The sequence below is a fragment of the Lepidochelys olivacea genome, assembly GCF_965140295.1.
Source record: "Lepidochelys olivacea isolate rLepOli2 genome assembly, chromosome: 18".
NCBI lineage: Eukaryota > Metazoa > Chordata > Testudines > Cheloniidae > Lepidochelys > Lepidochelys olivacea.
Window position 1 is genome coordinate 8,712,647 of NC_140428.1, and position 15,849 is coordinate 8,728,495.

At 50.7% G+C, this 15,849-nt stretch overlaps 1 protein-coding gene and 1 long non-coding RNA gene across 5 annotated transcripts in view; both read left to right on the forward strand.

The window, feature by feature from the left end:
* Nucleotides 1-2,276, forward strand: part of LOC311532933 — a 34,441-nt gene extending 32,165 nt beyond the window's left edge. Inside the window, exon 3 of the long non-coding RNA XR_014714475.1 lies at nucleotides 2,081-2,276. This is a non-coding gene — a long non-coding RNA (uncharacterized lncRNA). The remainder of the gene's footprint in view (nucleotides 1-2,080) is intronic.
* A 7,252-nt stretch (nucleotides 2,277-9,528) lies between these two features.
* The window catches only part of TMEM269 (transmembrane protein 269), a 45,516-nt gene continuing 39,195 nt past the window's right edge, over nucleotides 9,529-15,849 (forward strand). Inside the window, exons 1-2 of one of the 4 annotated variants that reach the window (XM_084651753.1) lie at nucleotides 9,541-9,623; nucleotides 10,594-10,987. The gene's annotated coding sequence lies outside the window, so the exon portion shown is untranslated. Of the gene's footprint in view, nucleotides 9,624-10,548; nucleotides 10,988-15,849 lie in introns of all 4 variants that reach the window. The other 3 variants (XM_084651755.1, XM_084651752.1, XM_084651754.1) reach the window with 3 other exon arrangements.

A 15,849-nucleotide genomic window follows, 5' to 3' on the forward strand; every position in this document is an offset into this window, starting at 1 on the left:
CTATGAGGGCAACTAGTTCATCATAAAAAGAAAAGGAGTACTTGTGGCACCTTAGAGACTAACCAATTTATTTGAGCATGAGCTTTCGTGAGCTACAGCTCACTTCATCGGATGCAAACCGTGGAAACTGCAGCAGACATTATATACGTCTGCTGCAGTTTCCACGGTTTGCATCCGATGAAGTGAGCTGTAGCTCACGAAAGCTCATGCTCAAATAAATTGGTTAGTCTCTAAGGTGCCACAAGTACTCCTTTTCTTTTTGCGAATACAGACTAACACGGCTGTTACTCTGAAATAGTTCATCATAGAAGTAGGGATAGTTTTGGCGGACCCACCCCCGTATGTCTGGCAGCAACCCCCTCATGTACCTGTCGAACAAGAGGATTTCCACTATCTTCTCCGGCCCATGGGTCTCGGGGTGGAGCAACTTCCGGGCGAGGTTGATTAAATCAAATAGCTGGGACCTCGGTGGTTTGCTGTCCTGGTATTTTCACTCATGGAAGCGCTGGGCCCATATGGCTGACGTCACACCTGACCTTGCCAGGATTTCTGCCTTCAGCTGGGGGTAATCCATAGCTGTCTCTGTGGTCATGTCGAAATAGGCCTTCTGGGGCTCCCCACACAGAAATAGAGCCAGGATACCTGCCCACTGGTCTTGGGGCCAGGCGTCCAGCAGTTCTGTCCTCTCAAAGGCGAGGAGATATGCCCCTATATCGTCATCCATAGTCATCTGCTGTAAATAGTTGCTTGCCCGCAGCGGCCAGATCCCCTGGGACCCGTGCATCAGCATGGTCAGGGCTTTTAACTGGTTCACTACTTCATTCAGGGTGGCTTAATCTTGGGCCGCCTGGTTCATCAGTAATTGGTTCGTCTCCTGTTGGACACGTACTGACTCTTGCTGGGCAAGCATCTGCACCCAGGTAGCCTCTTGTTGGGCCGCAGTGGCCTGTACCAGTGCCTTCACTACATCCTCCTTTGTGTGTGTGTGTGTGTGAGATTTACCCTGCCCTGAGATGGCTTGCCACAGAGCCTTACTCACTCACCACATCCCACCGCTGACACCATGTGTGACAAAATACCTTGTTTGCCTCAGTAGGTTGAGTCCTTTTTAGCCTTGGAGACTCAGGTTTGGGGCAAGGCAAATTCTTATAGGAGGCACAGGGTCCTGCTACTTCTCTCCTCAGTCAGTCTCTTGTGCTTGTTTTCCTTTCCTTCTGGGGAGCAAGTGCAGCCTCCCTACTGGGAAGGTCTGGTGTCTTGCTGCAAAGAGCCTACTGGCAGCTTCCCTGCTCCTCTCACTCCCCCACTCTCTCCCTCCTACCACCCTACCAAGGGAGGGTTTAAAAAGGTCAGAAGTAGTTGGAGTCAGCTGAACCTAATTGGTTCCCTAGCAACTCCTTTTCCAGCTGAACCTTATTGCCCCCTGGTTCTCTCTCCTCAGTGGATAGGGAGGCGCCTTTTAATCCCCTGGGACTAATTACTACCCCCCCCCCCCTTTTGTAGCTGTTTGTCCTGGGTTTACCACAGGAGACAGAAGGATCTCACTGTCATTTTACAGTTTGTCTAAAATGCCCATTCCCAGGCTACATTTAAGATACACAAGGTCTGATTCTCTCCTTGGGTACTTTGTTCTGTATTAAGAGTAATTCCATTTCAATCAACGAGCCCAATTCCCCTGCTTGCAACATAGGTAGCTACTTATACCTGTGCTAAATGAGTGTAAAATGCTACCGCCAATGTGGGTGGAGAATTCTGAGGTGGTAGTATTTCACACAACACCTTTGTACAGGTGTAAATGATGACACAATGTGCCAGGCAATAAGGAACCAAGCTAGCTGAGTTATGCTCCTGCAAACCTGTGTAAAATACACAGAGAATCAGGCCCAGAGCTTCATCACAGCATATGTGAGCACATTGCACAGGAAAAACAGAAGAGATTTGTACAGATCTGGAGTCTCCCTGTTTGTACTATGTGTTTTGAAAACCAGTCAGCAGAAAGATGAGCGGGAGTTTAATGCTTTGTTTTAAATGTTTTAAATTTTGTTTTAAATTTTAAATTAAATTTGTTTTAATGCTTCAGGTTGCAGAGCATGGAATGCAGCCAAAGCAAGTTGTGGAGGAAAGAGTTTGTGAGAATGTTGGAGCAGAGACAGTTAAAACAGTTTGTGCTGGAAAGCCTTGAAGTATCCGTTGGGTGCTATAGCACCAGTGAAGAAGACACTATTACAACAGGTTGGATAGCGAAAAAAGTTGTTGGCAAAAAATTGTTTGATGAATAAAGGACACAACTTGCAATGACTAGACACAATGAATTACTCAAACAGCTCTACTCATGATCATCATCAGCAGAATAGTGAAAGGAGGCAATGCTTGGACGGCGAAGGTGTTTTATGAATGGGGTGATCTGGAGATTAATGACAGACACCTTGGTGGGGAGAGTGTAAAAGTGAGTTCTGGCTGGCTGGCTGGCTGGCATGGAACACTGATGTTTGAAAGGTCCAGCTACGGTTCTGACCTGGCCCCAGTCACCAGGAGATCTGAGCACCTCACGATCTTTCATGTATTTTTCCTGTGAGGCAGGGCTGTGCTATTAGCCCTATTGCACAGATGGGGAACTGGGAGACAGAGGCCTAGACCCACAAAGCTGCTTAGGTGCCTAAACCCCAGATTTGGGTGCCTGTGTCTCGGGTTTAGATGTTCAAGTTCCAGTTTTGGCTCCACGGCCATCTGCAAAACTCCTGCTGAACCTGCAGGTGCCTAAACCCACTCAACACCTAACTTCTCAAGGTAAAAGTTCCCTAGATGCCAATGTTTCTGCCTTCCTCTAGGCATCCGGCTGCCTATCTCCAAGCCTGAACTCCAGGAGGATTCCAAACCAGGGGAGGATAGAAGTTCACCCGCCTAACTCATGTGCTGGGCCTGATCCCATAGGCATGCACAGAGGCTGCCTACTGGATCCAGTCCAGTTCAGAATACGGCTGTATGGGAAGAGGGTAGCTAAGTAAGAACTTTGAGCTCAGTGGTTAAAGCACTCACCTGGGATGTGGGAGACCGAGGTTCAATTCTCCCCTCTTCCACAGGGGAGAAAGGATTTGGAGTGGGGTCTGGCACCTCTTCAGAGGGTGGTCTAACCACTGAGCTTTGTGATACTTTAATGTGGGGTGCCCTCAGTCACTTCTGCTGAAGCTGTTCCACTCTGGATAAAGAAATGTAAGAATGACTGAAGCAGGGGGCTAGACCCTGGGTCTCCCACCTCGTAGCTGCGTACCTAACTACTGGTCTTCAGAGTCATTCTCACTTTCTGACCCAGTGACTATTTATGTATTTATCCACAGTGGAACAGCTTCAACAGGAGAGAATGAGGGAGCCCCACTGCAGAGTATCCCAGAGCCCAGTGGTTAGAGCACTCCTGAGAGGTGGGACCCCTGTTCAAATCCTTTCTCCCCCTCTGGCAGAGAGGGGAATTGAACCTGGTCCAAAGGCGGATTAAGGTCTCCTGGGGCCCTGGGCCAGAGCAAGTGGGGGGGCCCTGGCGCCAGACCCATGGCCCTACTCCACCTCTTCCACCGGTGGCCCTGCCCCCATTCTGCCCCTTCCTCCTGCGGCCCTGCCCATGGCCCCACCCCATTCTGCCCCTTCCCCCGCAGCTCCACCCCTATTCCACCCACAACCCCACCCCATAGTGCTGCCCCAAGTCCGGAGAAGCCCTTTCCCCCCGCCATGGCCCTGGGGCCATGGCAGGGAGCGAGAGCTCCTCCTGTCCCAGGGCTGCAGTCAAGGTCTGGGTGCTGGGGCTTCCCCTGCTGGCACTTCTGCTGGGGACTGGGGTTGGGGAGCGGGGGCTTCCCCTGCCCTGCCCGTTTGGTGCTTCTGCCGGGGTCAGGGAGCTGGGGTTTCCCTGCCCACCCCATGGCTTCTGCCAGGGCTCTGGGCTTCTGCTACCCAGCAGCAGATTTCTGCTGGGGTGCCCATTTTTCCGGGGGTCCCCAAGTGACAGGGGCCCCTGGGCATGGGCCCCATGGATAATCCACCACTGCCTGAGTCTCCCACACCCCAGAGAGTGCGCCAGCCACTGGACCAAAGTGACAAGGTGGAAACCACCCACTCTTCCTTCAGCTGTTTTGTGTGGAGCCAGGCGGGTTCCTCACTCCTTCATGCAGGAAACAATGTAGATACCTAAGGCCTGGAACTCCAGGCAGTTGGTTCCTGTACCACTACCAGAGACAAGTGCCTAGCTCCATGAGAAGGGTGGGGATTAACACCCCCTTGTCAGCATTTCCCACTGGCTAGCTTAGGCGGTTCTTCACCTAGCATGCTGGCTTTTGCACATCCTGGTCTAAGGCCCCTATCTCTCTCCACTTATTCTGTTTAGGGCATCTAGGTCCTTAGGTGGCTTTGTGAATCACAGTGTTGTTCCTGGGAATACTAGGGCAACGTGATGCTCAGCATTGCAACACCAAAGTCCTGTCAAAGATTCTACCTTCAAGAGACTGGTCCAAAGTCACACAGTGAGTCTGTGATGGAGCAAAGACCTGGGTTCAAGTCTTCCAAGCTACTGCCCTAACCACTGAACCAGGCTTCTCTCCTAACCGTTCATTTCCTGCCAAGGGCATGGTGGCCTATGAGAAAGCTCATTTTGATTCCTCTGATGACTCTTATAAATCCACTGCCAAGAATTAGGTCCCTCTTTTCGAAAGGGATCTATACCCTAAGTGACCAGCTAAGAAGATCCTAGGCTAGCTGGTGTGATGTTCAGGAAGAAGACAACTGACTCTCGATAGTGCTTTTCTCAGAAGAAGCTGTCAACCGTGAAGAGAAGCCATGAAACAAAGCACAGAGGAGAAGAGCTGGACAAACCTGGCAAACTGGTGTGCAAAGAAAAAAAAACAAAGAAAAAGAAACAAAGGGATAAAAGAGGAAGCTGTATATAATGTTACCAAAAACTATGATTATGAGAATGAGATTTTAACCTGTGAAGAAATGTCACTCTCTCAATAGCCAGCAAACAGGAAAATATCTATGGGACTTAACCACACACTGATCTACAACCACAATGAACTGCATCAGGAACTAATGAATAACAAAACAGATTGCTTGCATCTGAAGTTCCTTATAAAACATGGAGCAGGTAAGAGGTCGAAGTGGCTTGTTTTGATTACCAGTTTGTTTTACATCAGGCAATTGAGATGCCAAAGAATTGTACTGAATGTGGCAAATCTGGGAAGAACCAGTGTGGCGCCAACATAGATTCTGTGCAGCTTTGATCAATCCTAGCAAAATATGACTTCTAAAAGACTTAATGATACTGAAGTCCTTACTGGTAACATTCTCACAGATTTTGACTTCAGCAGGGACCTTTGATTAAGGACTTCAGAAATGGGCTCTTAATCTCTGACAAACTTAAGAAATTAAAACCTGAAGCCATATACATATTTTCACTGCTTCATCTTCATCATGCATTATCAACCAGCAGAATTAAGAGGTTTCAGAGTGGTAGCAGTGTTAGTCTGTATCAGCAGAAAGAACAAGGAGTCCTTGTGGCACTTTAGAAACTAACAAATTTATTTGAGCATAAGGTTTCGTGGGCTAAAGCCCACTTCATCAGATGCATGCAGTGGAAAATACAGTAGGAAGATATTTATATATATATATATATATACACATACACACACAGAGAACATGAAAAAATGGGGGTTGCCATACCAACTCTTAACGAGACCAATCGATTAAGATGGGCTATTATCAGCAAGAGAAAAGAAAAACTTTTGTAGTGATAATCAGGATGGCCCATTTCAAACAGTTGACAAGAAGGTGTGAGTAACAGTAGGGGAAAAATTAGCATGGGGAAATAGTTTTTAGTTAGTGTAATGACTCATCCACTCCCAGTATTTATTCAAGCCTAATTTAATGGTGTCCAGTTTGCAGATTAATTCCATTTCTGCTGCTTTTCGTTGGAGTCTGTTTTTGAAGTTGTTGAATAATTGCGACTTTTAGGTCTGTAACTGAGTGTCCAGGGAAGAGAAATCACCAAGACCTGAAGTGGAGGAGAACAACATCCACCCCTCAGAAGCAGTGACTGTGGAAATGTGATCTCAATCACTCTGGTCAATAGACAAACTTGGTTCAGAACATCAGTAGGGGAGATCCACCTGGTTCTGATGAAAAATAGAACATTTCCAAAATATGAGTGGATGTTTCTCTGGCTACCTGCTCATAGATCAATCAAACAGACACTTGGGTTCAGATTTTCAAAGGAGTCAAAGGGAGTTTGGTGTCCAATTCTCATTAATTTGGGCAACTAACTCTCTAGCTTCCTTGAAAATCCCAGACTTTCATTTTAACCAGGGGTTCTGAAGCAGTCCTGAAAACCCTTCAGGCTAACAAATTTTAGTTGCACAACACAGATGGGGCCAAATGAGGTTAAAACCCTTTTGACCTGAAGTATTTTTTAAATTAATAGCCACTGCAGAAAACATTAATTAAGCATAGATGGGGCCTTAAACAGTACATAGTAATTGGAGCTTTATACCTCTCATCCCTCAATAGTCAATGTATTTGGGCTAGAGCCACAAAAGGACATCAGCACCACTGAGATCCTCAAAAACCCCATTCAGCTGGTGCCTAAGGTTCCAGGGTGCTGACATTCAGCCATTAAAGTCCCATCATACCTACATTTCTGCCAGTGAACAGGTGGACAGCTGCCTTGGTCTTGGCACTCTCCTCACTCCTAAACCCCAGCATGATCCTCAAACTAGGCCTGTCTCATCCGCAGGTCCCTGTGTGTGTGGGGGAGGGGGGGTCACAAAAAGCCACCAGAGGAGGAAGCACCCTGTTAGAAGAATGTGAAGTAAATAGGATAAAGACTAAACAATAATAATCTTGCTTCTGGCCTTGCTTTTAGTTTAAACAGGCGGAATAAGCAAGAGAATGGAAGTGAAAGCACAAGGCTGCCCCCCCCCCCCCAGCCTTGCCTTTCAGTAACAGAAGATAAGAGGACCCAGTCGAGCAAGGGGTTGCTATGGTAACCAAGCAGTTGGAAGGTGTAAGGAAGAGACACTGAGTCCAGGAGAGAGTGACCACGGCCAAAAGTAACCCCGCTCCTTACCCCTCCTGTCAAGTACGAAAGAGGTGGTCTTATTGCCCCTAGACTCCAGACCCCCTGAACGGAACATGACCACATATTGGAAGGGGAGGGGCACTACAAGTATAATTAAGTTTGCCAAGACTAGGTGAGAGAAGAGGGGGGGTCCAGCGGTGTGCGGAGCTAGGGGTTAGGAGACGAAGGGGGTTCTAGCGGCCTATAGAACTCTAATTGTGGGAGGCGAAGAAGAAAACTCTATTGGCATGTAGCGTTTGGCCCGACTGCTGTGAAGGGCTTTGGAATATGCTTGCTTGTTTAGCCCCAGTAAACCCCTCCCATTGCCTGCAGACTGGACTCTGGACTGTTATCTTCCGGCGAACTGTGTCTGGGAACGGAGAGGGAAGAGGGAGCTGGACCCCTGTCAACATCCTCCCCTTTGTACCTTTTAGCTCAGTGGTTAGTGCTCTCACCCAGGGCCTGGGTTCATTTCCTTCCTCGGCCTGCTGTGGAGAAGGGATTTGAATGTGGGTCTCCCACCTCCCCAGACAGTGCCCTGACTACTGGCCTATGGGGTATTCTTGGGTCAGGGCTCCTCAATCGCTTCTGTTGATACAGTTCCATGGTGTATACATAATTACATATGCCTTGGAGCAGGGGGATTGGAACCCAGGGTCCCATATCCTGGGTGAGTGCTCTGACTTCTGGGCTAAAAGTTCTAAGGGGAGACAGTAACAGTTCCCCCCCCCCCACACACACACACGTTTTTTGCAGGAAAGGGCTCACAGCCGAGAACCCAAAATAGAGATGGGCACTCCCTCTGATCCACACACACACTTTGAGGGATGGGGCTTAGGCCAGACCCCTCTCTGGCTAGCACGCTGGCTTCTGTGGATCCCATTCCTATGCACTTTACTCTCCCCATGCATTGTCTAGGTGCCTAACTGTGGATTCCACGAGGTAGCAAGGTGCCTGAAATTTAGGCACTGCAATGCTGAGCATGGCAACCCCCAAGTCCCCTTTGTGAATAAAAAGCCAGGAGGTTGTTTGTGAGCAGAATTCTGCACTGATGTAGATGGTCTCTGAGGTTTTCTCCTCACCCTTGAAAATGAAATAAGGCCTGTGAACAAACAGAAGACTTTCAAGTAGCTGCTTTTCACCTTTTCTATCTACAACCACCTGTCATTAAACAGCGAGTTAATACAATTTCAGTGCTAAATTAAAAAAAATATCATGGGCAATTCCAATTTTTTTTTTAGCAGGGGAGCTGCCTCAGGAGGGCAGCTGTTGAGGCGTGAAGGCGGTTACCTCAGCTGGACGGCTCCAGGGTGAGTATGGGAAGGTTACCTATCGAGCGATGTACACAGGGCTGCTTGTCGGGCAGTACAGAGATTGTATTGGTGAATATATAAGGAGATGTTGGGGCAGGATGGGGGGTTAAATAGGGGATGTATAAAGGGTTGTTAGGTTTCAGAGTAGCAGCCGTGTTGGTCTGTATCTGCAAAAAGAACAGGAGTCCTTGTGGCACCTTAGAGACTAACAAATTGATTAGAGCATAAGCTTTCGTGGGCTACAGCCCACTTCATCGGATGCATAGAATGGAACATACAGTAAGATATACAACGGGTTTGAATAGACACTGGGAGTGGCTGGGTCATTACACATACTGAATCTAGTTCCTTAGGTTAAGCATCCTCACACCTTCTTGTCAACTGTCTAAATGGGCCATCTTGATTATCACTACAAAAGCTTTTTTCTCCTGCTGATACTAGCTCATCTTAACTAATTAGCCTCTCACAGTTTGTATGGTAATCTCCACTTATCTGTATGTGTGTATATATATATATATAAAATCTTACTATATGTTCCATTCTATGCATCCGATGCAGTGAGCTGTAGCTCACGAAGGCTTATGCTTTAATAAATTGGTTAGTCTCTAAGGTGCCACAAGTCCTCCTGTTCTTTTTAATGGGTTGTTAGGGGTTGTATGGGGGCAATATAGCAGGCTATGGGGGTGGCAGGGAGCAGTGTAAGGGGCTTCTTGGGGCAGTATGGGAATGCTTGAGGGCAAGATGAGGAGATGTATAGGGGACTATTGGGGGTGATATAGTGACAGTGTTGATAAAGGGGGCTCCTGGTGGTGGTAAAGGGGTTGCCTGGGGGCAGCATAGGGGGTGTACAGAGATTCCCGGGGAACAGTAAAGCGGCGGATATATGGGGGGGAGGCTGCTGCGGGTAGCAGAGTAGGGGTGTATAGGGGCTGCTGGGGGAAGGCATAGGAGATGTAGGGGGCTGCTGAGGGTGGCACAGGGCAGGTGTACAGGGGGCGGCATACTGGGGCTCGGGGGCCACGGGCAGGGGGTGCATGGGGCCGGTGCAGGGGGCTGCTTCCCCTCCCTCCCTCCCTCCGGAGGCCCCGGCCGTCACTTCCTGTGGAATTTTCCCGGGGATGGAGGAGGGGAGCGGGCATAAAAGCGACCGCGGGGCCGCCGGGAGCAGCAGCCGGAGCCGGAGTCAAGTCGGAGTGCGGAGCGCCGCCCCCCTGGTGAGTACGGGCGGGTCCGGGTCCGGGTCTCCCCGGGAGCTGTCCAGCGTCTGCGAGCACCCGTGCGCGGGGAGCGGGACCAGCCCTGCACCCCGCGACCCCCCTCAGCGAGCCCTTCACCCCCAGCTTGCCCGCATCACCCCCAAGCCCCCAGCCCTGCACCCTTGACCCCCTCCCAGCCAGCCCTGCACCCCTGGCTTGCCCCCTGGCTTGCCCGCTCCCCTATCCTGCCCCCATCCCCCCACCCCGCCCTGTCCCTATCAGCCCCACCTTGCACTCCAGTCCCGCCTCCAGCCTCCTCTGTCCTGCACCCCCATTCTGCCCCCATCACCCCAAGCCCCCAGCCCTGCACCTGACACCCCCGGTCTGCCCCACATCATCCCACCCCCCCCAGCCCTGCTACCCCCTGGCTGCCGCCTGTCTCCCTCTCACCCTCCTGGGCTCCCCTCCATCCAGTTGCAGCCTGTCTCGCTCGACCCCAGCTCCAGCCCGTCATCTCCCTAGCCCCCCCCCCCCCCCAGGCCTCAGCCTGTTGCGCCCTGACCCGCCTTGGCCCCACTCAGCCACCTTGGTCCCTCTTAGCAGCAGCCTGTTGTTCCTTCGGCCACAGCCTATTCCCCCTGCCCCCCCTTACTCCCTTTCCATCCCTTCCTCACACCCTCAGGCACGACATGTTCCCCCCAAGAGATCTTAGCTGCAGTAACCCAGTAACTGCCTGGGGCCTCGTTTTGCCCCCACAACCCTCAGTGCCTTTGTGCCAAGTTACTCCTCGCCCCCAGTCTCTGAAGGGTTTTATCTAGGCCCCCAACTACGTTCCCTTGGGAACACCTGCTCCCAGCTCTCCACCACAATTGTCAGCGCTGCACAACTGTTCTATGCGGCTTCAGAACCGAAGGCGGCATGACAGGTCTTGCCCATTTCGCAGAAAAAAATATTTGCTTCTTGGTCCACTTTCCCCGCGATGCCCCAGGCACCGACACCAAACTGCACCGAAACCGACACGAACTGAAATCTACATCGTAACCCTCGGCTGTCCTGGAGGGCCGCGCTGAGGCTTGTCTCCACTGGAACCAGCGCCCCGCCGCTTCTGCAGCTGCACCCCTCGGGCCGCCCCGTCGCGGAAGGCAGTAAACCCTGGCCCAAGCACTGCGCCCGCGATCTCCAGCGCTCCTCCCACCCCGCTAGTCCACCATGATTTGCAAAAAGCCTCTGCCCTGTAAATTAGCCCCGCCCGGCTCCGTGACTCCGGCTTCTGAGACGGGCATTGGCTATAAAATGAAGGCGTGCGCCAGGTCACTGTTCTCAGCAGAGGGCTAGGAGCAAAGAAACGCTTCACTCCAGTCCTGGCTCTGCCACTGATTTGGGTAAGTCACGTCTCCGTGCCTCGGTTTCCCGTCTTTCAAAGCGGTAACAGGCCTGGATGTGAGGCTGGGTCTGGTTTGTGGACCGTGCCTTGAATGCAGTAGGGGCAAGCATGGGCGGCGGCTGGAGCCCCCCCCCTTAGGGGAGCCGAGCCCCCCTGCTCCTCCCCCGCGCCCGGAGCAGCCCCGAGACCCCCGCGGCCGGCGGAGTCCCGGGCTGGCCGCGCCGCGCCCCCCTCCGCGGAGCCCAAGCGGCTGCCTGGAAAAGCCTCCGGCTTGGTCCGAAGCAGCTGTGCTATGCCCCATGCAGGTTCCGGGGCGGCCGAGGGGGCGGTATGTCTTACTCCGCTTCCAGGGTCCATCAGTAACTCGCTGGAGTCCAGGGAGATAATCCGGGAAGCTGAATGGTACATGCCGCCTGCTCGCCGCCCCGGAACCTGCATGGGGCATAATACAGCAGCCGCGGGTCCGACGGCAGCCCACCGGAGCCAGAGCCTTCCCTGGCCTCTTCTGCCGCCGCCCCGCCTCAGGAGTGACTCCGCGAGGTGTTCTCAGCGTCAGGACAGGCAGATCCTATGGAAGAGCCAAGTTCCCTCACTGGCGAGCAAATCCAAGGCCAGATTCTCCTACCATAGAATCATAGAATATCAGGGTTGGAAGGGACCTCACGAGGTCATCCAGTCCAACCCCTTGCTCAAAGCAGGACCAATCCCATGTAAATCATCCCAGCCAGGGCTTTGTCAAGCCTGATCTCAAAAACCTCTAAGGAAGGAGATTCCACCACCTCCCTAGGTAACGCATTCCAGTGTTTCACCACCCTCCTAGTGAAAAAGTTTTTCCTAATATCCAATCTAAACCTCCCCCACTGCAACTTGAGACCATTACTCCTTGGTCTGTCATCTGCTACCACTGAGAACAGTCTAGATCCATCCTCTTTGGAACCCCCTTTCAGGTAGTTGAAAGCAGTTATCAAATCCCCCCTCATTCTTCTCTTCTGCAGATTAAACAATCCCAGTTCCCTCAGCCTCTCCTCATAACTCATGTGTTCCAGTTCCCTCATCCTTTTTGTTGCCCTTCGCTGGACGCTTTCCAATTTTTCCACATCTTCTTGTAGTGTGTGGCCCAAAACTGGACACAGTACTCCAGATGAGGACTCACCAATGCCAGATAGAGGGGAACGATCATGTCCCTCGATCTGCTGGCAATGCCCCTACATATTCATCCCAAAATGCCATTGGCCTTCTTGGGCACACTGTTGACTCATATCCAGCTTCTCCTCCACTGTCACCCCTAGGTCCTTTTCTGCAGAACTGCTGCCGAGCCATTCAGTCCCTAGTCTGTAGCGGTGCAGGGGATTCTTCGTCCTAAGGGCAGGACTCTGCACTTGTCCTTGCTGAACCTCATCAGATTTCTTTTGGCCCAATCCTCTAATTTGTCTAGGGCCCTCTGTATCCTATCCCTACCCTCAGCGTATCTACCTCTCCTCCCAGTTTAGTGTCATCTGCAAACTTGCTGAGGGTGCAATCCACACCATCCTCCAGATCATTTATGAAGATATTGAACAAAACCGGCCCCAGGACCGACCCTTGGGGCACTCCGCTAGATACCAGCTGCCAACTAGACATGGAGCCATTGATCACTATGTGTTGAGCCCGACAATCTAGCCAACTTTCTATCCACCTTATAGTCCTTTCATCCAGCCCACACTTCTTTAACTTGCTGGCAAGAATACTGTAGGAGACTGTGTCAAAAGCTTTGCTAAAGTCAAGGAACAACACGTCCACTGCTTTCCCCTCATCCACAGAGCCAGTCATCTCATCATAGAAGGCAATTAGATTACTCAGGCAGGACGTGCCCTTGGTAAATCCATGCTGACTGTTCCTGATCACTTTCCTCCCCTCTAAGTGCTTCAGAATTGATTTCTTGAGGACCTGCTCCATGATTTTTCCAGGGACTGAGGTGAGGCTGACTGGCCTGTAGTTCCCAGGATCCTCCTTCTTCCCCTTTTTAAAGATGGGCACTACATTAGCCTTTTTCCAATCGTCCGGGACTTCCCCGGTCGCCATGAGTTTTCAAAGATAATGGCCAATGGCTCTGCAATCACATCCGCCAACTCCTTTAGCACTCTCGGATGCAACGCATCCAGCCCCATGGACTTGTGCTCGTCCAGCTTTTCTAAATAGTCCTGAACCATTTCTTTCTCCACAGAGGGCTGGTCACCTCCTCCCCATGCTGTGCTGCCCAGTGGAGTAGTCTGGGAGCTGATCTTGTTCGTGAAGACAGAGGGAAAAAAAGCATTGAGTACATTAGCTTTTTCCACATCCTCTGTCACTAGGTTGCCTCTCTCATTCAGTAAGGGGCCCACACTTTCCTTGACTTTCTTCTTGTTGCTAACATATCTGAAGAAACCCTTCTTGTTACTCTTAACATCTCTTGCTAGCTGCAACTCCAGGTGTGATTTGGCCTTCCTGATTTCACTCCTGCATGCCCGAGCAATATTTTTATACTCTTCCCTGGTCATTTGTCCAATCTTCCACTTCTTGTAAGCTTCTTTTTTGTGTTTAAGATCAGCAAGGATTTCACTGTGAAGCCAAGCTGGTCGCCTGCCATATTTACTATTCTTTCTACACTTCGGGATGGTTTGTCCCTGTAACCTCAATAAGGATTCTTTTAAATACAGGTTTCAGAGTAGTAGCCGTGTTAGTCTGTATTAGCAAAAAGAACAGGAGGACTTGTGGCACCTTAGAGACTAACAATTTTATTTGAGCATAAGCTTTCGTGAGCTACAGCTCACTGAATGCATCCGATGAAATGAGCTGTAGCTCACGAAAGCTTATGCTCAAATAAATTGGTTAGTCTCTAAGGTGCCACAAGTACTCCTTTTCTTTTTAAAATACAGCCAGCTCTCCTGTACTCCTTTCCCCCTCATGTTGTTCTCTCAGGGGATCCTGCCCCTCAGTTCCCTGAGGTTGTCAAAGTCATCTTTCCTGAAGTCCAGGGTCCATGTTCTGCTGCTCTCCTTTCTTCCTTGTGTCAGGATCCTGAACTCGACCATCTCATGGTCACTGCCTCCCAGGTTCCCATCCAGTTTTGCTTCCCCTACTAATTCTTCCCGGTTTGTGAGCAGCAGGTCAAGAAGAGCTCTGCCCCTAGTTGGTTCCTCCAGCACTTGCACCAGGAAATTGTCCCCTACACTTTCCAAAAACTTCCTGGATTGTCTGTGCACCGCTCTATTGCTCTCCCAGCAGATATCAGGGTGATTGAAGTCTCCCATGAGAACCAGGGCCTGCGATCTAGTAGCTTCTGCGAGTTGCCAGAAGAAAGCCTCGTCCACCTCATCCCCCGGTCCGGTGGTCTATAGCAGACTCCCACCATGACATCACCCTTGTTGCTCACGGTTCTAAACTTAATCCAGAGACACTCGGGTTTTTCTGCAGTTTCATACTTGAGCTCAGAGTAGTCATACTGTTTTCTTACATACAGTAAAAAGAAAAGGAGGACTTCTGGCACCTTAGAGACTAACCAATTTATTTGAGCATAAGCTTTCGATGCATCCGATGAAGTGAGCTGTAGCTCACGAAAGCTTATGTTCAAATAAATTGGTTAGTCTCTGAGGTGCCACAAGTCCTCCTTTTCTTTTTGCGAATACAGACTAACACGGCTGTTACTCTGAAACCTTACATACAGTGCAACTCCCACACCTTTTCTGCCCTGCCTGTCCTTCCTGAACAGTTTATATCCATCCATGACAGTCTCCAGTCATGTGAGTTATCCCACCAAGTCTCTGTTATTCCAATCACATCATAATTCCTTGACTGTGCCAGGACTTCCAGACTGCTTGTTTCCCAGGCTTCTTGCATTTGTGTATAGGTACTTGAGATAACTTGCTGTTTGTCCTGCTTTCTTAGTATGAGGCAGGAGCCCTCCCCTCTTGCGCACTCCTGCTCCTGCTTCCCCCCTGTATCCCACTTCCCCACTTACCTCAGGGCTTTGGTCTCCTTCCCCTGGTGAACCTAGTTTAAAGCCCTCCTCACTAGGTTAGTCAGCCTGCTCGCGAAGATGCTCTTCCCTTTCTTCGTTAAGTGGAGCCCGTCTCTGCCTAGCACTCCTCCTTCTTGGAACACCATCCCATGGTCAAAGAATCCAAAGCCTTCTCTCCGACACCACCTGCGTAGCCATTCGTTGACTTCCATGATTCAACGGTCTCTACCCAGGCCTTTTCCTTCCACGGGGAGGATGGACGAGAACATCACTTGCGCCTCAAACTCCTTTATCCTTCTTCCCAGAGCCACGTAGTCTGCAGTGATCCACTCAAGGTCATTCTTGGCAGTATCATGGGTGTCCACGTGGAGAAGCAGGAAGGGGTAGCGATCCGAGGGCTTGATGAGCCTCGGCAGTCTCTCCGTCACATTGTGAATCCTAGCTCTTGGGAGCAATGGTCGTGGAACCCCCATCCCTGGGACAGTGCATCTCATGCCTTCCAATCGGTGGAGTCTCCTTCTGTTCCCTTCCCTCAGATGTATCATCTAGTCCACTCTCCACATTAGTACCTGTGGAGAGAACATGAAAACGATTGCTTACCTGTATCTGCCCTGCTGGTACATGGACGCTCCCCTTTCTTCTTCTTCTGGAGGTCACATGCTGCCAAAGTTTTTCACCGTCCTCCTGTCCCCGCTGCGCAGCCTGCTCTGAATCTTCAGAACCTTGTGTCCGTAGAAGCATATCCTGACGTCTGTCCAGGAAATCTTCAGTTTCTCTTATGCAACGCAGGGTCGATACCTGTTGCTCCAGACCTTGAACCTTCTCTTCCAATATGGAGACCAGCTTGCACTTTGTACAGACAGTCGCTTCTGTCCTGTGGAAGA